Genomic DNA, 24,988 nt, shown 5'->3' with positions numbered 1-24,988 from the left:
ATTTTTGGACCTCGCCCCCCCCCCCCCCCCTCTTATCTCACAGACCTTGGAGGAGGAGATCACCTGGATACGGGAGCTGAGGGGACAGGTTTTGTACCACACCGCTACTCTAGTACCCTAATTTTGTTAGCACTTTTAAACATAGCAATACATTGACAGATCATCTGTCTTAGTGTTACTGGCAAGAGATAGATATGAAAATAAATGAATATGTCTGTAGGTGTAGCCACAGCTACGTTAATCAACACGCGTACAGCGTAATTTTGAAGTCCGTGAAACACTTCAAAAAGTATCTGCAGATAAAAGGCCAAGAACCGTGTAACAAATTATACAGTATGTAAAAAGACTGAGCTTTGCTGTTTGCTCTCAGGATCAAAATGATGTAACGAAGTTTCATCAGCAATGATTACGTTTGAAAGAAACTCTAGTACTTCCTCTAACATCAACTTTAACTGCATGCAGTCCTGCACGCGAATGTCCTTTTGTTTGGGAATTAACAGCCCTGGAACCCATTGCGCACAAACACGTGCCATGTGTAATTTTTCTGTCACCAACAAGTGGGTGGCACCCAGTGATATGTTCAGTATATCAGAAAGTGACCTTAAAGTAATTCGCCGATCCTCTCTCACAATGACAACAGTAGTGTTGATGTTTTCTTCCGTAAGAACAGTAGCTGGAGCACCGGGTTTACCTTCCTTTGAAACTGATCGTCTCCTCACTTTGAACATTTTAAACTATCTTCAATCTCTGCTCGAGGGAAGAACAGACTCTCTATAGGCCTCCTGTAACATTGTATAGGCCTAAGCTGAAGATTTGTTGAGCTGAAAGCAGTATTTCAAAGCCGCGTGTTGTTCCTCGCGTGTTACCTCCATTGCAGCCGTATGCGATACTGAACATGTCTGGCCTTGCCTGCCTCTCACAGGCGGCAACCAGGAGCCCCAACAATGAAACTACTATGGCGTGTTTGTTGCACATTAAGCTAACAGGATATCACAAGATTAAATTTTAGCGCGAGAAATTATGACCACAAAAAATTATGATCATTCTTTATTGAACAGCCCTCGTACTTCACCTTGTTGTAACCCTTGGCTGACATCAAATTCTTTAGAGAGTTTTCCTTCTACTTTTACTTGGCATTTTGTACTGGTGAGGGTCATTCGTACCAATCTGACTTGTTTCTATGTGAATTCAATCTCCATTAGGATCTGATAGAGCATTTTTCTTTTAACACTATCATAGGCCTGTTTGAAGTCTACAAAAAGCTGATGTTCATCCACGTTATATACAAACACATTTCCATTATTTGCCTTATAGTGAATATGTGGCCAGTTGTCTGCCCCATTGAAACCCTCACTGGTAGTCTCCAAGTACTTCTTCTGTAAGTGGAGCAAGACTGATAGCAATGACTTTGGCTTTTTCTCTGTATACAACGACTAAACCGATACCGCGGTAATTTTCACAGTTTTCTTTATCCGCCTTTTTGTGAATCGGGCAAATAATGGCCAAATTGCGCTGGTCTGGCTTCACTTCCTTTTCCCATATTTCAGCTATCAATTGTTGCATATGTCTTGTCAGATACTCACCTCCATCCTTGAGCATCTGTGCCGAAATGTTGTTATTGCCTGGAGCTTTATTATTCTTTAGACTTCTTGTTGCCTGTCTAACTTTCTCTGTTCTTTGTGTGGGTAAAGGTATTTCATCCTGACCAAAATTTGGCCACGGTTGGACGCTCTCTGTTCTTTTTTTTTTTCTGGAGCTCACTGAAATATTTAGCCCTTCTGTCTAAAATCTGTTTTTCTCCTCGTATAAAATTTTCATATTTATCCCTACAGAATGCAGTGCGTGGTTGCAAGCCTTCAATTCCTGAACTTTCTTGTAGAATTTCCTTACCTCTTTGTCGTTATATTCCTCTTCTAGCGCGCCATAATCCGCATCTTCTCTCATTCTCGTTTCTTTCTTCTACGAATTCTATCTGCCTCTTTCCTTTTCTTCATGAATTTTTCTGTATTAGCTTTTGTTGCCCTGTTTACCATTTTCTCTTTTTGTCTCATTTCTCTCTGCCATCGCCTTTTTACGGTCTTCGTCAAACCATCCTGCACTTTCTATCTTGTCTTCTGTACCTAAAGCTACTTCTACAGTTTCGTGTAGAACATCTTTCGTCATGCTCCACTTCCCTTTGATGCTTTACTCAACCCAGCTTTGTTTGCTTCAAACTTGTTCTGCAGTTCTGTTTCGTACTTTTTGGATACTCTCTTCTCTTCTAATTTGGAAACATTTTATTTTCAAGGAGCTTTTCTCTTCCCTCTGGATCTACAGACAGCTATGGGTTGTCTGTATTTCGCGCTTACGGTACAATGATCCGCCGGCACAGCTCTTGACTTCGTCGGAGCACCGCCCACGGCGCTGGTAGACAGCGAACACTGGCAGTAATTGCAATCCACGTGAAGATTTTTAACTCCTACCGACTTGTAAGGATCAGAACTACAGCGAAGACGGTTCTTCATAAAAAAAAAATTGTACAGAAATAACGCAGAATTTCCTTGTATTTCTATAAATTAATATCATTATACATCTGTAAATCTCCAGTTTCTCAGGTGCAGCTGAAGTAGCCAGCTGTAAGATAACAGACCAGCGCGCCGTACGGATTATCCGGTTACAAGAACGAGACTCTTGGGCTTGAATTACATCACGGGCGGCAGTGTTACGAACGCGATGGACCAATGAGAGCAAATCGTGTAGCGGGCGTTTCAAATTGAAAATAATCAATTTATCATAAATTGCAATAAACAGTATACAGTGGACCGAAGAACGGAAGCAGAAACACAGCACACGAATGAGGAAAGTTTGGGCACAACGTTAGCCACTTCGATACTAGTTCAGTTAGAGATCAGCAGTCACTGCAAAGACTGATTATTTCGTATGTCGCCCTTTGCTTGCGACGTATCTGTGTAACTGCCGAAGTTAAGTATAGAAATTGTTTTCTTTTAATAAAACTCATTAATACGAGTCGTTTGGTTTTTGTCTAGCGAACCGAGTACGTAGGATTGCTAGACACTACATACTAATCGTGTGCTGGATGCTCACTTCCTGTGCCGCGTGTGGGCCGCAGGTTGCGGAACCCTACCTACTCTCGACGATCCGGAATGCTTCCACTGGAACGACTGAGCCTTAAGGATGACGTCATGTCCCCAAATGAATGTTTGACCACATGTTATACGACGGGTTTCAGTAGCTCTGCATCATTGCAGACGTGATCTAGCGGCTTTCGAGCAACTTGCATTTGTCACTGATTTTGCTCGAATTGCGAAAATTTTCGAACAAATCTGCCCTCACCAGCGACTTCTCTGACGGCGACTCGACGATCAGTCACAATCACTTGTTTTACTTTTTCCACGATTTCAGCGTTTGGATAACGTGCTAGGACGTCCAAGGAGCCATCATCTATAAGATTTTTTCGAAACGGTTATGTCTTCTGTTAATCCCAGTTTTACTCGTTCCTATAGCAAAATTTAACACAAATTTTCTGATCAATTTCTGTACAAAATTGATAATAGTCGATAGTTTTAAAATAGTTGTAATGTTTTTGACAGCCGACAAAAGGCTAACCGTCCGGTACGGCTAACCCTGTGAAGAAGCATTTCAGACATGTTTACCAACGCAACAATATAAAAAACTGCACGAACCGGACAAAATACAACATGCAGAATAACAGAATTTCTTTACTTTTACAACTTTTTCTATTTATAGAAAAACAAGAAATTGACTTGTACCAAAAATTTTATCTTTTCGTTGGTATTGTAGAAACTAAAAAGTTGGCCCTCATAATAAGACAGTGGTTCCAGATAAAATAAGCGACCGCTCAAGAGTTGCTACAAAGGAATGCAATATGACGCGGGGCGAAGGGGGCTACCGGTGTAAAGTGTCAACCATAGGCGTAGCCAGGGTGGGGGGATCTGCCCCGTAAGGGGCCTCCGGGCCAATGACGCCAAACGCTCATTTCCATTTCACCACAAACAGCAATAATTTCATTTTGAATTTGTGGGCTGGTATATAGAGCGTTCTTTGGAGCTGTAGACAAATGCTCCAAAATATGTTTATCTCCAGACTAAGCAACATAACGCAGTAACATTCGAAAGTTGCCGTCGTTCATTAGCTATCGCTGAGGTTCCCATAATGTGTAAACTATCCCAGAGTCAGTATGGCCTCCAAGGAATGCCGTGCTTACCACAAAAAATTATAGCTTTTGCTATGGACGTCAGTTTCCTATTATTGTCTTCTTGCTGTCGTTTTCTCTCTGAAGACAATTGCGCGATTACTGTAGACATCTTCAAGGAAACAGTTTTAAGAAAATTGTCTGCCATTTCCGAATTTCGCCTGTGATACGAAGTTCGTACACGCGTTTGAAACGCCTCCAACGCTTTTTCCCAGTTTGTAAAAGGCTCACAAACGAGTTTTCATAATCGCTGATTGTTTCTCTTGCCGTCACATGAACGACCCATAACGACACAATTTTTGCAGAAGGCTCGATTTTTTTTTAAAAAATCAGAATACGACAGCCAAGTGAATCTGTCCAACCATTTCAGTTGAAAGTTTAAGTTTCGTTTTGACGAAACAGGAAATTTGTAATCATTAGACGGTACCCAAGCGCCTTTTAAAATTTGTTCCTGTAGACAATCGTCCAGTTGTGAATTTTGAGTTGAATATAAAACTATGTCTAATGTAGCAAAACCATTCGAAGCAGATGAGACACCACGTAAACTTCTAAGTGCCACGCTCGATGTTGCAGGTTGATTGATGCTGGGAGGCAGTGTGCAAGACGACCGCTGAGTGGCCAAAAGTACCTCCGCGTTTGTAGCTCTTTCTGATAATGAGGCCTCAGCAATCATTACGTCTTCACTGTCTCTACTCGTCACATTGCGACTGGCGGGCTCGACAGTTGAAGATGCGTCTTTAAATGCACCAGATTGTGAGCACCATTTTTTTCCAATATTCCAAGCCCTTAGATTTATTTGTATTCTCAGCTTTCCTTTTCTTTGCCGGCCGCTGTGACCGAGCGGTTGTAGGCGCTTCAGTCCGGAACCGCGCTGCTGCTACGGTCGCAGGTTCGAATCCTGCTTCGGGCATGGATGTGTGTGATGTCCTTAGGTTAGTTAGGTTTAAGTAGTTCTAAGTTTAGGGGCTGATGACCTCAGCTGTTAAGTCCCATAGTTCTTAGAGCATTTAAACCATTTTTTTCTTTTCTTTGCCTCTATTTTCGCGATGCAGATGACCCAAAAAAAAGACACTAGAATAAAAAAATTAGCAAACATATGACTGGTTATTATTAATTTTATTCGGCTGCTTTTAGTCAGATTGCAAGCGTGCTGATTTAACTTTAGTTAACCACACTCACTAAAAGACGGGCAACAGCTACCAGGACAAGAAAATTAGCGTTCTGCCATCCAAAAATTTGTGGAGTTCTGAAAACTGAATCAGCCAAATAGACCTCAGATATGCATAAACCGAGCTTTACCCGATTTCTGAGTGGAGTTTCAATCTCAATGAAAAGAAAACCACCGAAATTTCAGACATTTCTCTGGTTCTTCTCAAATTCTTTCGAACTTAACGCATTTAATCGAAAACGTCAAGGTTACCAAATCTGTCGGGTATTAAGCTCTGTATCGATTGGGAAAGAATACTTTACAATTTGATTAAATTTGGCGGCGCAGAAAAGCTACATTAGAAAACACGAGTTTTTCACCTTTAGATGAACACTCGTTTCGTCGCCATAATATGTGCAATATCTGAGATTGGCCAATCTGACGAAAAAATTTCGAGGAGGAAAGTTGTGCAGCATCTAAATATATAGCCAAAATCTCAAAGAAAGTGTCGGAAAACCTAGTTCGTTAGTAAATATCGCCAGTTACCAATTTTATGGAAAACGCTTGGGTAGTGACAGTAATTTTTTGACTTTCCATGCATTGGCTTTTTGTAGTATTCAGCCTTGTTGTTTCATTTATTCAGGAGTACACTCATTCTCTGGATTTTTGTTGCTCCGCTGACGAAAACGTGTTCGCGCTGCTTCTATTCAACCGATGCCACAATGACAGAAGAATGGGTACAGACACAATATGAACTCCGGCACGTAGTAACACGATGCGCAACTCACGGTTTTCTCACAAGCCCTGCCAAAACAAGAGATTTTACCAGCCTAATGAATGCAGTGTTTGTCAATTGTGCAATGAACATTGTGAAAGATATAATGCAGAAAACTGCAGGAAAAGATGGATGTTAATAATAAAACTAGGACTACAACAATGTGGCTCAGTTTTGTATTTGCACACTGTGAGTATTTTCATGAATAATAAATCTGGCAGTGGAGGAGGCAACAGTTATCAGCTGAACATTGTTTACTTACGTTCGTCAGAGGGAGTCAGCACGAGGTCTGAAAGGTTTATTTGTAGTGAAAGTGTTATGAACGAAGCAAATTTGACACGACGAAGGGAAAGGACATACAAACATTCATTGACAGAACTAAGACGAGAACGAATGGTAAACATGTTGGTTTGGTGAACTGTACCGCTATTGTTGTAGATAAATGCAGGAAATCTTATTAAAAGGTTCATTATGCAAAAACGGGCACAGACAATGGGAAATAAATCCTACATTTTATCGATTGTCAGTTTGTTTTGTGCGAAAAACGTATCACAGGGTTGCATGAGAAACGAAATGTAGATTCCGATTAAAAAGAAATTGGGTTCGTGATGTTACAAAGACATTTCAAAATTGATAATGGAATTGGTGACAAAACGGAATAGTGACTGGGGGACCGAAGTAAAGTTTGAGCAGTGTGTCGACTCGTGCTACATCTTGTGTTTAGATTGCATTGGTTTTCCTTTTCTTCCCCTGACATGTTTGTTTGATATGTTGTCTGTCACTAAGTGGCTGCATGGTTGTCTTTCCCCTCTGCTATCGATATCTGCGTTTTTGCTTCCGGGAAACTGCTATGGGGGAAGTGAGGTCTTTGGCCGGTTATAACCTCGTGTGGTGGCGCGGAAGTAGGGGCGTTGCGCGCAGAGAGTGTGGTGGACACGGGAGGGCAGTGTGGCTCTCCAGCAGAAAGCAGGCGTGGTCGGCTGTACCGAGTCGCCACGTGACGTATGTCGGTAGAGTGTAACGAGCTGGTCGAGTTGACGGAAGAGCTACCCGCATATTGGTTGTATACAGAATCGCCCCACGAGTAGTTGCTGTTCGTTTCACCTTGATGGGACGTTAACAAGCTTCTTTAAGTCCTCCGTTTCGACACTGGAGTTTAAAAGGAGACACCTAACGTGAAGGAGCGGTCACTACCTGTCATCGTTGCAGAGAAGACGTGAACTCCGGTGACAGAGTGTGTTGTCGCGTGACTGTGGCGTGTTGGGTACACTGGCGACGCGTGCGCGGTCGGATGTGTGGATCCTTGCCATCGGAGGTCGTGTACTGCCTGTTCGAGCATAATTGCAAGTTAAGTTTGTGAAAGGTCTAATCATCAAGTAATAATTTTGTGTAACCAGCGTCTCTTCTGCCTTGTGGCCTCCGGCGACCGGGTTTCCTGTCCCTGGCACCGGTGTAGTTGAAGACAGTGATCTTTCCTATTCCTCTCGTTACTGTCCGATGGGAGGAGTAGTTTTGGCAGTTTAATTGCTTCGCTATTCTGTCGTTGGTTATGAGTAAATTCATGCTGCTTGTTGGTTGATCATGTGGTCGCTCATTCAGGACTGTGTGGTGTAATGTTTCCTTGCACGAGGTTAGCTCTAATTCTGTCAGCAAGTTAAGTCATCTTACAAGTTTTCGCTGGCTAAAAGTCGGTGCAGTGACCAGCCTGAGAGTGTCAATTGTGTTTACGGGCGTATTTAAATTGGTCAGTATTCTGCCTAGCCTGAGCATCCCTGAGTGGGTGATTTGTGGCCGCCTTACACAGGTCCGTCATACCTGTTATGTTCTAATGATATTCCAGGACACTTTTGTTGAAAATTTTTTTTAAATTCCTCGAAGTTTGTAAATTCCTGTTATTACCATTAATCGTCTGTTTGCCGAGACCTGTTTAATTTTTTTAATGGCGGTGTTGGTAGCTTCACTACCTCACCGTACTTTATTAACAAACTTCTGTATTTACTTTAGTAGCCTGTTTACTAGTGTTCTTTAAGTTTTTTTTAAATTGTTGTATTGCCATAAATTACTTGATTGCCGTACTGCTATTTTCTGTAAGATACGAATAAAACATTTGTGAAAATCTCAACTCGACAGTAAACTGCTAGAAATTTGGCCCCGTTCCCAACTTGTGGTGTGGCTTGTAGTAACCGTAACCACTGTGTGTGTCAGTCACATTGAAGATGATCTTGTTTTTTGTGTAAAAAAAAATTTAACGTCAGAAATGAACAGTTGAACAAACAGTAAGATCACCGAATATGAAAAAAGAAGTTCTGAGTACAAATAACAGAAGGATATCTGAGAGTGCAACGTATATATCTTCAGAGGATCATTATAATGATTAGGGAAGTCGGCCCAACTACTGAGACATAAAAGCGGTCTTTTTTTTTCGTGTAATGTGCATGAATGGAACCGACGCCCCGGCGATGGGGTACTTCAGTATCAGTATCTCACTTACCATGTCGTACCTTGCGTATTTCACTTACCATGTCGTACCTTGCGGAGCACAATTATATAAATGTAAATGTAGAAAGAAAACGTTAAAAAAAAAAGATGCGGGATGCCGTGTGAATGAATGACTTCTCACTGTGCCCAGCTTCGGAACTGTGACAACTAGGGTGGCCCTGATGCAGGAATTTCCCGGGCTCCAGACAAACCGCATTCCTTTGAGGCTCAGTCCAGCCATTGGTGGCAATATTGTCGCTGCCGTATTTCCCTCGCGCACTACACCACGCTGAAATAAAGATTACATTACAATCGATTTTAAGGTCAATTCTCCTTTTTTAAGCTTCGTCTGGTTATCTGGGGGGTGGAGTTTGAACCCCTAACCTCCCCCCCACCCACCCCCCACCCCGCCAGGCCACGCCCTTGGTGTCAACTGTCGTACACACGTAGCGGCCAGTATGCATCGCTATATTCCCCAAAACAGAGACGCGCGTGTACGCTACCGGAGTAGTTCCACGTCCGGGCATTAGTAAACGTTAAAGGAAACGGGTTACAACTGGGATTCAGAGACAAAGGTAACAACAATGACGCTACAAAATTATTCTAAAGTGTGGCATTAATATGTGGATGAGGAAATATTAATTTGTTCAATATGCATAATTAAAATTTTTAGTCAGGATAAGAAATAATACCTACTTATCTATATGTATACAGGGTGTTACAAAAAGGTGCGGCCAAACTTTCAGGAAACATTCCTCACACGCAAATAAAGAAAAGATGTTACGTGGACATGTGTCCGGAAACGCTTAATTTCCATGTTAGAGCTCATTTTAGTTTCGTCAGTATGTACTGTACTTCCTCGATTCACCGCCAGTTGGCCCAATTGAAGGAAGGTAATGTTGGCTTCGGTGCTTGTGTTGACATGCGACTCATTGCTCTACAGTACTAGCATCAAGCACATCAGTACGTAGCATCAACAGGTTAGTGTTCATCACGAATGTGGTTTTGCAGTCAGTGCAATGTTTACAAATGCGGAGTTGGCAGATGCCCATTTGATGAAGGATTAGCACGGGGCAATAGCCGTGGCGCGGTACATTTGTATAGAGACAGATTTCCAGAACGAAGGTGTCCCGACAGGAAGACGTTCGAAGCAATTGATCGGCGTCTTAGGGAGCACGGAACATTCCAGCCTATGACTCGCGACTGGGGAAGACCTAGAATGACGAGGACACCTGCAATTGACGAAGCAATTCTTCGTGCAGTTGACGATAACCCTAATGTCAGCGTCAGAGAAGTTGCTGCTGTACAAGGTAACGTTGACCACGTCACTGTAAGGAGAGTGCTACGGGAGAACCAGTTGTTTCCGTACCATGTACAGCGTGTGCAGGCACTATCAGCAGATAATTGGCCTCCACGGGTACACTTCTGCGAATGGTTCATCCAACAATGTAACAATCCTCATTTCAGTGCAAATGTTCTCTTTACGGATGAGGCTTCATTCCAACGTGATCAAATTGTAAATTTTCACAATCAACATGTGTGGGCTCACGAGAATCCGCACGCAATTGTGCAATCACGTGATCAACACAGATTTTCTATGAACGTTTGGGCAGGCATTGTCGGTGATGTCTTGATTGGGCCCCATGTTCTTCCACCTACGCTCAATGGAGCACGTTATCATGATTTCATACGGGATACTCTACCTGTGCTGCTAGAACATGTGCCTTTACGACACAGCATGTGGTTCGTGCACGATGGAGCTCCTGCACATTTCAGTCGAAGTGTTCGCACGCTTCTCAACAACAGATTCGGTGACCGATGGATTGGTAGAGGCGGACCAATTCCGTGGCCTCCGCGCTCTCCTGACCTCAACCCTCTTGACTTTCATTTATGGGGGAATTTGAAAGCGCTTGTGTACGCAACCCCGGTACCAAATGTTGACTCTTCGTGCTCGTATTGTGGACGGCTGTGATACAATACGCCATTCTCCAGGGCTGCATCAGCGCATCAGGGATTCCATGCGACGGAGGGTGGACGCATGTATCCTCGCTAACGGAGGACATTTTGAACATTTCCTGTAACAAAGTGTTTGAAGTCACGCTGGTACGTTCTGTTGCTGTGTATTTCCATTCCATGATTAATGTGATTTGAAGAGAAGTAATAAAATGAGCTCTAACATGGAAAGTAAGCGTTTCCGGACAGATGTCCACATAACATATTTTCTTTCTTTGTGTGTGAGGAATGTTTCCTGAAAGTTTGGCCGTACCTTTTTGTGACACCCTGTATAATTAATATTTCATATTATAGTCCACGACGTTAAAGTCAGTGTACTGCATTGCATAAATGGTGAAATAAAATGAAACAAATTTACTTAATGGAGAGGGTCTTCTTCGTTGTCTATACGCATATCTCCTCTGGGTTGCATGCGTTGTAGTAAAAATTGTAATGGGTGATAACAAAACCAATTTGATTTTTTCGGAGAATTACCACATTTTTGACTCTCACAGCGTTTTATGTTCTTCCCCCGACCTGTGGATATTAAATACAGTAATTTTCTTTCCCATGTAGTGTTGTGACATTTCGTATTTTTTGGCCATACGCTCCACAGCATGCCGCCTTTTGCATCTGTTTTTGTACTCTTGGGATGTCAGATCTCAAAGACATGTCATCGTTTCAAAATCCTCAATTTTTTGCAATGCCCACTCCGTCGCGGGCAAGTAGAAACTGACTCTGAAAACGTACATCCTACAATAAGTCTGGAGATACTGTCACATGTTCCCCGTTTCGAGGCGCATCGCGAGACTAGGGACTTTCGTATCGCGTCAGTCGCAGAACCCGAGAAATAAGTCGTGACACAGCCCTGAAAATTGTCCCGCGATTCGTGATCCGCGATTTCGTCGCTAGGTGTGTACGAAGCTTAAGTTGACTGATCGGCTCTGTAGGCTCCGAATTGGTGGAAGTCGCAAGGCTTCGGCTGCTAGTCATTTCTTTCTGTCTGCGGCCAACATTTTAATTAGCTGTCAATAGTGTGTGAAGTATCCGTTGTTGTCTGCTGTCTAGTTTACTCTATTTCGCACTGTTTCTTTTCCCCGTGGTAAGTGTACATAATTGTAGCAGTAAGGATCTTTATTAAAAAAGTCAGCGCATTAGAGGATTTCATTTTCAGTTCTGAACAGCATTTAAGCGATAGTTGCTACCGTTCTAGATTCCTGTGTTTCTGTGGAAGAGTGGGGCACAGGGTAAGGTGGCAGCACTGTGGGAGACAGGCGTGGCTTGTCCCCCCACCCACCCCCACCCACTCACCCTCTTTCCTCACGCGTTTCTCCTCACCCCATGACGATATACGCTGAAGAGCCAAAGAGACTGGTACACCATCGTAATATCGCGTAGGGCCCCCGCGAGGACGGAAAAGTGCCACAACACGACGTGGTGTGGACTCGATTAATGTCTTGTCTAAAGTAGTGCTCGATGGAAGTGACACCCTGAATCCTGCACGTGTGTTCATAAATCCGTAAGAGTACGAGGGGATGGAGATCTCTTCTGGACAGCACGTTGCAAGGCATCCCCTACATGCTCAATAACGTTCACGTCTGATACGTTTGGTGGCCGGCAGAAGTGTTCAAACTCAGAAGAGTGTTCCTAGAGCCACTCTCTAACAGTTCTGGAGGTGTGGGGTGTCGCATTGTCCTGCTGGAATTCCCAAAGTCTGTCGGAATGCACAATAGACATGAATGAATGCAGGTGATGACGTACGATGGTTACATACGTGTCACCTGTCAGAGTCATATCTAGATGCAGCAGGGGTCCCATTTCACTCCAACTGCACACGCCCCACACCATTACAGAGCCTCCACCAACTTCAACGGCCCCCTGCTAACATGCAGGGTCCATGGATACATAAGGTTGCCCCCATACTCGTACACGTCCATCCACTGGATACAATTTGAAACGAGACTCGTCCGACCAGGCAACATGTTTCCAGTCATCAACAGTCCAATGTCGGTGTAACGGCCCCAGACGAGGTGTAAAGCTATGTGTCATGCAATCATCAGGGTACACGAGTGGGCCTTCGACTCCAAAAGCCCGTATCGATGATGTTTCATTGAATGGTTCGCATGCTGACACTTGTTGATGTCCCAGCATTGACGTCTGCAGCAATTTCCTGATGGGTTGCACTTCTGTCGCGTTGAACGATTCTCTTCAGCCGGCGTTGGTCCTGTTCTTGTAGGATCTTTTCTCAGCCGCAGCGATGACAGAGATTTTATGTTGTATCAGATTCCTGATGTTCATGGAACACTCATGAAGTTGTCCTACAGGAAAATTCCCACTTCATCGCTACCTCAAAGATGCTATGTCCCATAGCTCGTGCACCTACTATAAGACCACATTCAAACTCACTTAAATCGTGATAACCTGCCATTGTAGCAGCAGTAGCCAATCTAACAATTGCGCTTGTGTTATATAGGCATTGCCGACCGCACCGCCGTATTCTGCGTGTGTACATATCTCTGTATTTGAGTATGCATGCCTATGCCAGTTTCGTGGGTGCTTCAGTGTATGTTGTAGCCAGATTATCTCGCTCCCCCAAACCTTTTGTGCCAGTCGACCAACTTAACAGGTAACACACTGATGGGAAGTTGGTGAGTTGCAACGTACCACGTCCAACGGGAAACTTTTCACTCCAGTGGAGGCAACATGCTATACATAATTGGCTTTGCTGTTAAGACAGATGTTCTGGTGCTGGAATGTTGAGTTAAATGAGTTGTTGAAACGAGTGCCCATTTTCCTGAATGCACATGCCGGTGGAATTGATGTAAAGCTGAAGGTGTACAGAGCGACAAACTTCCACGATTCAGTATTTTGAATTCACCATGGGCAACTTTACAGCTGACAATTGTTGAGCGATTGGCAATAGCTAGCGGTTTTTAATGAGATTTCTGCTTTCTCATTTGCTCCTTCCGACGAAAGTTTAATGGCATCGTGTTTGATCATGCATGCCTCAGCATGAAGGACGTTCCCTGCACCTGCGGTGTGGGAATACTGCGATGCGACACTACATACTGAAGAGGTAGAGATGAGAACAATCGAAGTGTGAAGCAAGAGCTCTGCAAGTCGTTTTATTGGGTCCAAATGGAGGCTGGAGAGAGGAAGGTGTTGGTGTTGTTGTAGCGGCACCACAGTTTAAGATAGGAAAGTTAGATTCGGTGCAACATTTCTCAGTGCACAAGCTACCGCCAGGCGCGGGCCTGTTGACAGTAAGTTATGCTGACCAGCGGTTGCGAAGGAGAATGGAGGCCACAGGGCCGCCGAACTGCTGAAAAGAGTAAATGCAGTGGTTTGCATGTCGCAAGTTACGGGCAGAAAGGGCCCACTGGTGCAACCCTAGGTGTTGTGAGTACATGACTCGGAGCGGTGCATTAGCAAAACAGAGGCGCACAGCCACATATAAATAGGTGTGGGTTTTCCAATGAGAGGCATTCAAGTGTGACAGCTCTCCTGGACGGAGGGGCATGTCACACCACTGGCCACATGCAGCAGCAGACGGGGTGCCAGCATTCCAGTCCGTGGCGGGTCACTAGTTCAACCCTCTGAAGCCAACACAGGGTCCATAGCCAGCCAGCGATGGGTCACTCCGTGGCTTGCTACTGCGAGCAGTCATCTTGGCTGCCAACATGCATCGGAGACATCCAGGGCAAAGGGCCTCAGATTCGGACTGCAGATCACGGGCGCTTGTTGTCACCCGCAATGTGAACCAAGATGGTGAAGAAACGTGCAGTGGGCTGCCTGCGACTCCCGGCGAACGGCGGTGAGGCGGCAGGGGCGAAGAATGCTGAGTCGACTATTGGCGCATCCTGACGTATGGCCGACACACACCAGTGTGTGCACAGGTCGCTGGGGCAGCCATTCCACGCCAAGCCGTTTTGCAGACAGTGAAGTGGCATCCTCAGCATTGCGGGACCTGGTGACGCAGACCGAGGGGAACGCGGCACTGTAGTTGGAAACAATAAATCACTTGGAAAGCTCGGACGAGTTTTAATATGGTGCCTTCTACCTCTTTCCACTACATTTGGTGTAGCTGTTACATTTGGTGGCAGAAGTTGCCGCTACATTTGGTGTCAGGATAGCGGACATCGTCTCTACAGTACGATGTTCGAGCCCACCGCCTGCATTACAGTCACATGATGTGGTGAGTTTGGACCAGTTTTCTTTTGAGTGTTAGATGTTTTCTTTCTTTTTGTGTTTTTGAGTATGGCTCATGGCAGGCCATTTTAGATGTTTTGCGTAGGCATAATATTTTATTGTTTTTCGTGGCATTTGATTAAGCTGTAGGAAGTCAGGTTGTTCTTGTACTTCACTGTTTTTTGGGACTAACTGGGAATGAAAGCAACACAATGGCAGTCAGGAATGATAGTAGGAACCAGAAGCGGTATGGATTTTGTTGGAAAAGGTACCGCAGTTGACAGCAGACAGTACACAGTTGAGGAATGAATTAACATCTAGAAATGAGCGAGAAACCGCGTCGGATCAGTCATTGTTGCCTAGGATGCCGCAGCAGGAGATTGATCCAGCTGCCGCGAGTTAGATTAGTCCGTTTTCTGGCAAGGCATCTGTGAACGTGCGTTCGTTTGTGGAGGACTTGGAAACTTCAGCTGTGATGAATGGTTGGTGTGATGAACAGTTGTTACATGTAGCCAAGATTAGATTAACGGATGAAGCGAAGACTTATGTAAGGTGTTCTGAGACCTTAAGGGTGGCAGGACAGTTTTAGCAGTTAAAGTAGAGGCTTTTACAAAGGTACAAGAAACAGAATAGCGCTCGGTACTTTAGGGAGAGGTTGAGTACAATGACGAAGAGATAAGGGGGAAGCGGTAGAGAAATTTGCGGACAGGATAAGAGGAATTAACGAGTATACTTACGAGTTGGGTCAGAGCGATGAGGCGAATGGGGCTCTGTTGCAGGAGGCCGAGCGAAGGGCACTTCGTGTATTTTTTGAAGGGGTTACCAGTGCGAAAAGTGCGTGAAGGGACTTCGAAAGATTTGTATTCGGCCATTCAGCTGGCAGTCCAATGTGAGGCAATAGATGTGGCAACGCGGCACATAGTTGGAAGCAATAAATCACTTGGAACGCTCCAAGACAGCCTTCCAACTGACAAGGGGACCATACGACCTGTTAATCCTGGGTTTTGATTAGGCTTAGTTACATTGTAGAGGGGCCTGTCCTGCATACCTGGCTAGAGGCTTTACGTGCGATTGGTCCTAGCTTCCAAGAAAGTCAATGCTGAAATTTTATGCGTACGTCTTATACCTGTAATGCAAGCGAGGCCCGAAGTCATTACGGTTTGAAGGTAATGATAATGAAATTCGATAACAAGGGCTACCGTTATGTGGCACCTGAAACAGGAAGGTGTCTCATCCTGGTGGAAGTTACCGTCAAGTCTCTGTTGCTGTAACTGACCATGCAGCACGTGCCCCGGGTGGTGGTGCTCGTGCAGTGCCACGAGGGTATTCCATCCTGTGGTCACCAGCACAGGAGGTCCTGTGGTCTGTTTTCAGGGTTGCCACGTGTTCTGGAAATCAGACATCAGGGAGATCAAAGACATCGGGGAAATGTCGGGGAAATTTGGAAAAAAACACTGGAAAAATCTCATTTTTGTCTCAGTACAAGTAGATGAGATGGTTTGTTTACTGAGGTGTCACGAATCGTCGCTGGCTGGACGCAGCTGTGTACGTGCGCCGCTTCCCTGATCCCTCGCTCCTACTGGTTCTCCCCTTCCGACCACTCCCCTCAACTTGTAGTCAGTGCTGCCAACACTTCCTGCCGCTAGCGTGGAGGCAGGGAGGCGTGAGGAGTCGTTCGTTTACATGTGATTCTCACAGCGTGTAGACGCAGCGGCCGGCCGGAGACGGTGGTCATGTGTGCGTGAGTTGTGTCAGTGGGACTGTGTGAATGTGTGTGTGTGCTCTCGTTTTCTGACAAAAGCCGTGGCTGAAAATTTAGTTCTGAGAGTATGATTCTCTTTTCTGTTGAAAACATTCGGAAGAAATAGATACAAGACGTCTGTTTCGACAGGTTGTACCTAGACAGCTACACGAAAAAAAGGGGGGAGCACAAATCACTAGAGCGTATCCCGTTCGTTACAGATATCTCCAGAAAAGTCACCAGAATGTTAGGGCAACACATGTTAAATGCGTAATGCGCCCTTCGCCTAGCACCTTGATACTACGAAGTTTAGTCGCGCGTGGTAGAAGAGATGAGCAAGGCCGGGGGGGAGGGGGGGGGGGGACGACGAGGCGCGGCGACACGTTTCCAGTTTCCTCCTGATGTCATCGCTGATTTGTGGCAAACGAAGTTTTTGTTCATAGTTGTTGTTGTTGTTTTTATTGTTGTGGTCTTCAGTCCAGAGACTGGTTTGATGCAGCTCTCCATAGTACTCTATCCTGTGCAAGCTTAATCTCCGAGTAACTACTGTAACCGAAATCGACATCCTTCTGAACCTGTTTAGTGCATTCATGCCTTGGTCTCGCTATACGATTTCTACCCTCCGTGCTTCCCTCCAACACTAAATTGATGATCCCTTGATGCCTCAGAACGTGCCCTACCAACTGGCCCCTACTTCTACTCACGTTGTGCCACAAATTCCTGTTCCCCCCCCCCCCCCCCCCAGTTTTATTCAGTACCTCCTCATTAGTTACGTGATCTACCCATCTAATCCTCAGAATTATTCTATAGCACCACATTTCAAAACTTCTATTCTCTTCTTGTCTTCACTATTCATCGTCCATGTTCCGCGTCCATACATGGCTACATTCCATACAAATACTTTCAGAAAGGACGTTCTGACCCTTAAATTTATACTCGATGTTAACAAATGACTCTTCTTCAGCAATTTTTTCTTGCCATTGGCAGTCTACATTTTATATCCTCTCTACTTCGACCATCGTCAGTTATTTTGTTTCCGAAATAACAAAACTCATTTACTACTTTAAGCGCCAGATTTCCTAATCTAATTCCGTCAGTATCACATGATTTATTTCGACTACATTCCATTGTCCTCGTTTTGCTTTTCGTGATATTCATCATATATCCGTCTTTCAAGACACTATCCATTCCGTTCGACTATTCTTCCAAGTCCTTTGCTGTCTCTGACAGAATTATGATGTCATCGGCAAGCCACAGAGTTTTTATTTCTTCTCGTCGTATTTCAATTCCTACTCCAAATTTTGTAACAGTATTAATTGCCCTTTGATCGTCTATAACAATGGGCGCGACGTGTCAAGTGTAACGAAAGAAACAAGCGATTGGTCCGTTGAAAAATGTCGCGAACGAACCGCTTATGGTAGTTTCGGTTATATTGAACGCCGCAACACTTAACTGCTGTTTAGATCCCAGCTTTTACGAATGTGTATGTTGAGTAATTCTTACAGATGGTCGTTAAAGAGGGACTAGGACGAAAATAAACAGGACTACGGTAGCAAAAGTCACTGCAGAAATGAATGTCGCACTCGCAAACCCTGTAAGCATCAGAACAACAGGGAAAGGGCTCCAGAAGCAGGGACTTCAAGGGTGAGCCGGGACTCCCATACCACTCATCAGTGATGCAAATTCCCGTAACAGCAGAACTGGTGCAGGAGCCATAAATCCTGAACTGTGCAGCGATGGAAGAAAGACATTCGGTCAGGTGAGTCGTGTTTCACACTGTTTCCAACTTATGGCCTAGTTTAAGTCCCAAGAGTGGAACACAGCGGTGGTTCGATGATGATTTGGGCAGCCATATAGTGGTATTTCGTGGGACCCACGGTTACTCTGCGTTACCGCCAAGGATTGCGACCATTCCTGCTGATCATGTGCACCGCATGTTTGTTGCCCAATGTTAATGCTCTGTTCCAAGAGAGAGGGCCGCTGCTCACACACATCCCGGTTTTGTGAGCACGAGGATGGATCGTCGCGTCTTCCTGGCCACCAGATCTCACTATTGCTGAACATTTGTGTTGTTCTTCGGTTAAGGGTGCATGATCCTACTCACCTCCATTGTCGTTACCTGACCTTTCCATTATTTTGCAGAAAGACTGGTGCAAGATTCCGTTGAAAACCATACAGGACCTGTATTCATCTGTTGGGAGACGACTAGGGCCTATGCCGACGCTATTCTGACACTGTGTTAGCCATGCTAGTCTAATGTGTTTGTGATGCTTCCGCATTTGCCATTATATGTACATCTACCACCAGAGCTATGCATCAACGAAAGCAATATATAAAAAGACGTGAAACCGGCATTTATGGAACTGGTGAGCCAAAATAAAATATTAAGTACACATTTGACTATTATTTCACACAGCTGTAATGAATTCCTCGTGTCCCTACACGAAAGCGTTGCAAATGTCTGTCATCAAGAGGTCTACATCGATGAGGAGTGTACTTTAAAGAGGTACAACGACCTTCTGCATGGATGTCTAGTAGCCAAAAGCTTAAGACTGATCGCCAATCGGAGTTTAACTGGTATACAATCTTTTATATTGGTACTCGTTTTTATCAATTCTCGAACGATTTCCTTTTTAACGATACACACAAAATCGTGTTTCGACAGTCTTACGGGAACAGTTCGCTTACTGAAAAAAGAAAACGGCTTCGCAAAGCCAGATCTTTGTTTTTATTTTTAACTTTGTTCCTTGCGGAATTTAAGTACAGGAGAGCTGCAGTCCCTTCCACTAGCTCGTTTGCGTCCATGGTGTGCCTAATATGAGCACGCCAGGGCCGGAAATGTGTTGTCGCAAACGTTGACAGGACGCAGTGGCCGGCGGTGTTGCCGAGCACGTGGCTGCGAGTCCTATAGCAGGCAGTGTTCCCGGGAGATACTGTCGGCAATATCCAATTTACGTACATAAAATAGTTTTGCATCACCACTTTTTCGCAAAAGCTTGCAGTAGAAGAGATTTGTTTCAGTGTCGATGATGTAGTGGTCATGGCTCTTGAGGTGTGCTTTTTAGATAGAGCCTATATTTACTGTACTATTTTGCTCCGAAATCATCGTTCCTGTCATATCACTCAATGTTGAGCATTCCTTCTGGGACACCCTGTATACGTCATCGGGGAGCGTTATTTGCCCGCAGCTGCGGCATTAAATCTCGCGATGCACAGTATTCGTAAAAACAAAAACAAAAAATTGCGTCCAGCTGAAGAGGAAGTCGATGTTCTGTGCCACTTGACAAGTATAGCTGCAACAGTTTTACAACCTAGCTAGCCCCACCACTGGTAACGAGTTTCCTTGACTACCAAGTGCTCTCGCTGCTCACTCGAGTTTATACCTGCCGTAAACAATTTACGACGTAAGCGTTACTTCGTATCCATTCTTCTCGTATACGTTCACAGTATTACATCACATTCTTAGAAAGTTGGCGTAAAAGCTTCCCTTCCGTCCCCTCTTCGTGACTCTTGTCCACTGTGATCTACATCTACACGTAGACTCTGCAAGCCAGTGTACAGTACATGGCGGAGGGAATATTGTACCATTATTAGCGATTGTCATTCCTATTCCATTCGGGTATCAAGTGAGAGAAATACATACCGCCTGTACGCGCCCTAATATCATCTATTTCTCATGATCCCTATGCGAGGTATAAATTGGTGGCAGTATTATGTCCGCACAGTGATCTACGAATACAGTCCTCTAAATGTAGGTTGCAGGGTTTCGTGAGAACTACTTCGTCTTTCTCCCTAGGATTCCCATTCAAGTTCCCCGACCCCATGTATTACACATTGGTGCGGGCCAACAGGCAGAGTCCATATTTCTGGATTTCACGAAACCGTTTGACACGGCGCCCCATTGCGGGCTGTTAACGAAGCTACGAGCATATGGAATAAGTTCACAGAGACGTCACTGGCTCGACGACTTCTTAAGTAATAGAACCCAGTATGTTGCTCTCGACGCCGAGTGTTCATCAGAGGCAGGGGTATCGTCAGGAGTGCCTCAGTGAAGTATGGCAGAACCGCTGTTGTTCTCTGTGTAAGTAAATGATTTTGCGGACGGAGTGGGGAGCAATCTGCGGTTTGCTGATGATGCTGTGGTATACGGTAAGGTGTTGAAGCCGAGTGACTGTAGGAAGATACAAGACCACTTAGACATCATTATGATGAATGGGAGCTCGTTCTAACTGTATAAAAATGTAAGTTATTGCGGATGAGTAGGAAGGGAGCCGCATATAGGACGCTGGCGCGACCTATTCTTGAGTACTGCCCGAGTATTTGGGATGCGTACCAGGCCGGCTTGAAGGAAGACATCGAAGCAATTCAGAGGACTGCTGCTAAATTTGTTACCGCTACGTTCGAACAATTCAGTGTTACTGAGATGCTATGGGATGTCAAAGGCAATCCCTGGAGGGAGCGTTCTTCGCGGGAAACACTCTTGAGAAAATTTAGGGATCCGAAATTTGAAGCTGACTGCAGGACAATTCTCCTCCCGCCAACATACACTGCGAGTATCGACGAGGAAGATAAGATACGAGAAATTAGGGCTCGTATGGAGGCGTACAGACAGTCGTTTCTCCCTCGCTCTGTTTGCGAGTGGAACAGCAGGGAAAGTGACAAGTAGTGGTACAAGGTGCCCTCCGCCACGCACCTTAGTGTGCGATGCGGAATATGTACACTACTGGCCATTAAAATTGCTACACCAAGAAGAAATGCAGATGATAAACGGGTATTCATTGGACGAATATATTATAGTAGAACTGACATGTGATTACATTTTCATGCAATTTAAGTGCATAGATCCTGAGAAATCAGTACCCAGAACAACCACCTCTGGCCGTAATAACGGCCTTGATACCCCTGGGCATTGAGTCAAACACAGCTTGGATGGCGTGTACAGGTACAGCTGCCCATGCAGCTTCAACGCGATACCACAGTTCATCAAGAGTACTGACTGGCGTATTGTGACAAGCCAGTTGCTCGGCCACCATTGACCAAACGTTTTCAATTGGTGAAAGATCTGTAGAATGTGCTGGCCAGGGCAGCAGTCGAATATTTTCTGTATCCAGAAAGGCCCGTACGGGACATGCAACATGCGTTCGTGCATTATCCTGCAGAAATGTAGGGTTTCGCAGGAATCGAATGAAGGGTAGCGCCACGGGTCGTAACACATCTCAAATGTAACGTCCACTGTTCAAAGTGCCGTCAGTCCGAACAAGAGGTGACCGAGACGTGTAACCAATGGCACACCATACCACACGCCGGGTGATACGCCAGTATGGCAATGACGAATACACGCTTCCTATGTGCGTTCATCGCGATGTCGCCAAACACGGATGCGACCATCATGATGCTGTAAACAGAACCTGAATTCATCCGAAAAAATGACGTTTTGTCATTCCATTCGTGCACCCAGGTTCGTCGTTGAGTCGACCACCGTAGGCGCTCCAGTCTGTTATGCACCGTCAATGGTAACCGCAGCCATGGTCTCCGAGCTCATTGTCCATGCTGCTGCAAACGTCGTCGAACTGTTCTTGCAGATGGTTGTTGTCTTCCAAACGACCCCATCTGTTGACTCAGGGAACGAGACGTGGCTGTACGATCCGTTACACCCATGCGGATAAGATGCCTGTCATCTCGATTGATAGTGATACGAGGCCGTTGGGATCCAGCACGGCGTTCCGTATTACCCTCCTGAACCCACCGATTCCATTTTCTGCTAACAGTCATTGGATCTCTGCCAACGCGAGCAGCAATGTCGCGATACGATAAACAGCAATCGCGATAGGCTACAATCCGACCTTTATCAAAGTCGGAAACGTGATGGTACGCATTTCTCCTCCTTACACGAGGCATCATAACAACGTTTCACCAGGCAACGCCGGTCAACTGCTGTTTGTGTATGAGAAATCGGTTGTAAACTTTCCTCATGTCATCACGTTGTGGGTGTCGCCACCGGCGCCAACCTTGTGCGAATTCTGTGAAAAGCTAATCATTTGGATATCACAGCATCTTCTTCCTGTCGGTTAAATTTCGCGTCTGTAGCACGTCATCTTCGCGGTGCAGCAATTTTAATGGCCAGTAGTGTAGTGTAGATACCGGCCTGTTGAGATCCTAGCCGTCTCAGAATTCGTTCTATGTCTGCTGCCTCGCGTACTTGATGAAAACGCCACACACTGGGACAACACTCTAGAATCGCTCGCATTAGCATCTTGTATGCGAATTTTCTTTACAGATGCACTGAATATTCTCAGAACCCTTCCAACAAATCTGGCTCTGCTCTGAGAGATCGATGAGCGAAGGCGTTTGTGCTGGTGAGTGACAAGTCCTCAATGCGAGGGCGGTGCTGGTAATTCCAAAACCCGGACAAATGTGAGTGGGACTAGCGCTCTCAGGTTCCAGTACAAACTTCATTATGTATATAGACAATAATAATAACGAAAATTTGGTACGGCTCAGTGGCCTGGTGCGAGTCTTTGTATTGGGCGTCAGTGCCTCGACGTGCATGTCCCTGACACACCCAGTCGTCCAACTGGGCAAAAGGGACCTACAGTTTAAAGTCCAGTCTGAATGAAATGATGGTCGTGGCGACTTCTAACATTGTCGAGCTGTGAAGGCCAGCTTACAACGAAGACTCGAACATCCGTGGTCTGGCCGAGATTGGATTCCACGACCACTGGGTTTCCAGGCCCGTGCTTTAGGTCGGTATTACACTATCAAATTTCTTTGTCAAATATCTTTGTCCAATATCTTTGTCAAACATATTTGATGGCGTAATAGGGAACTTTGTCAAATGTCGTCCAATATTTGATCAAATCTAGGGCCTCGCCGTAGATTTGATCAAAGAAACCGCTTGTCTTCTGTTCACTGCAATGTGACATGTTACTACATGGAGCGCTAGCATCGCTGCATTCTGTCGTCTGTAGTGTTTTTATAAACATTGCCAGTAAATACAATTGGTGTATGCCGACAACTACAAAATTAATAGAGATGTATGAAGCTGATGAGGCGCTGTACAACGTGAGGCACGCTGAATACAAAAATAGATTACGAAGATTGGAGACCTGACCTGACCTAACGTAACGTAACCTAACCTAACCTAACCTAACCTAACCTAACCTAACCTAACCCAACCCTCTCCTGTAGCAAGGAATCGGAGAGTTACAGTGACCCTGTCTTCTGCAGATGTAACAGTTCTTAAGTGAATATTGTTCTTTGGGATACGAGGATACACTTCATTGAGCACATACAGAAATGTATGCTCATCCATTCTTAAGTAATTGATGTACGACTTGACGTCCGCCACTATAAGCTCACGTAACTAGTTTTATTGAATGCTTTTATCGTGTCGTCGTAAAACCCACGGCTTCACCCAGGTCCACGGCTTCAGCCAGGTATGTTTCCTTTTTTTTCCCCCACTTCTCTTCCACATGTGCACACAGTGCAATTGTGGTTCATGCAACTGCTGCGGTCAATAACAAGTTGTTGTTGTCAGACATCCTGAACTTTGACGAAAAATATGATGGCAGTGTAATGCCCCTTCTGGCCCTACGTCAAAGATCTTTGTCAAATATATTTGACGGAATATTTGATCACATCTTTGATCAAATCTTTGACAAAGAAATTTGATAGTCTACTACCGGCCTTACTGCCAGACCACCACCACGCCTGACATGTGTACTGGTAGTTCGTCTATCTATAGCTTTTAATGATCGTGTTTGCAAGTATCAAAATATGCGACGTAAATGGCCATATCTTTTGATTGCGTTTGCTTAGAAGTTTAATTTTTTTTATACTGTCAAGGGACTGTAGACCTTGGTACCTAATATAAATTTCAGCTTGATACCTCTACCCGTTCATGAGAAAAATGGGTCTTAGCAGATGGACAGACAGACAGATGGACAAGAAATGGCAAATAATAATAATTTATATGCGCTGTAACAATAAATTACTTAATTTCGGATTTTTTTTCCTTTACTTGCTCCGTGAAATCTTGCTTTTTGTTAAATTCCATAATTTCAGGTAAACGGGAAGTTTTGATGAGTGAGTTTGCAATTATCGAAATATGCGACATAAATGCGCGTACCGTTTGATTTCAATACTCAGAAGCTTAAATTGTTCACGTCAGAGGCGGCCGCGGCGTGCCAAACTTCACGCGTGCCAGAGAAAGCCTCGGCCTGTCTCGGCTTTCGTCGGCCCTTCCCGGAAGTTCTCGCTCGCTACAGCGTGACTTTTCATTCAGTACTGTTGCTGTGGCATTTTTCCGTCGCCCCAACTCTCTTCAGTTCGGCAGAATCGTGGTGCAAGTGATGTTTCGAGCCTACCCTTCATTTGTTTGTGGTATTAAGGACGTTCACAGGTCCAGTGGACGTTTCCACAAAAAGAGGCAGTCTAGCGATCTATAGTCACAAG

At 44.9% G+C, this 24,988-nt stretch overlaps 1 protein-coding gene across 3 annotated transcripts in view; it reads left to right on the top strand.

Moving 5' to 3' along the window:
- Nucleotides 1–24,988, top strand: part of LOC126424764 (putative mediator of RNA polymerase II transcription subunit 12) — a 454,189-nt gene that overhangs the window by 18,292 nt on the left and 410,909 nt on the right. The window contains exon 2 of one of the 3 annotated variants that reach the window (XM_050087513.1): nucleotides 4,787–4,966. The exons of the other annotated variants lie outside the window; for them this stretch is intronic. The gene's annotated coding sequence lies outside the window, so the exon portion shown is untranslated. The remainder of the gene's footprint in view (nucleotides 1–4,786; nucleotides 4,967–24,988) is intronic. 3 annotated transcript variants of the gene reach the window in all.

This window comes from Schistocerca serialis, chromosome 10 (genome assembly GCF_023864345.2).
Source record: "Schistocerca serialis cubense isolate TAMUIC-IGC-003099 chromosome 10, iqSchSeri2.2, whole genome shotgun sequence".
NCBI classification, from domain to species: Eukaryota; Metazoa; Arthropoda; class Insecta; order Orthoptera; family Acrididae; genus Schistocerca; species Schistocerca serialis.
This window is presented reverse-complemented; position numbering and strand designations above follow the sequence as displayed.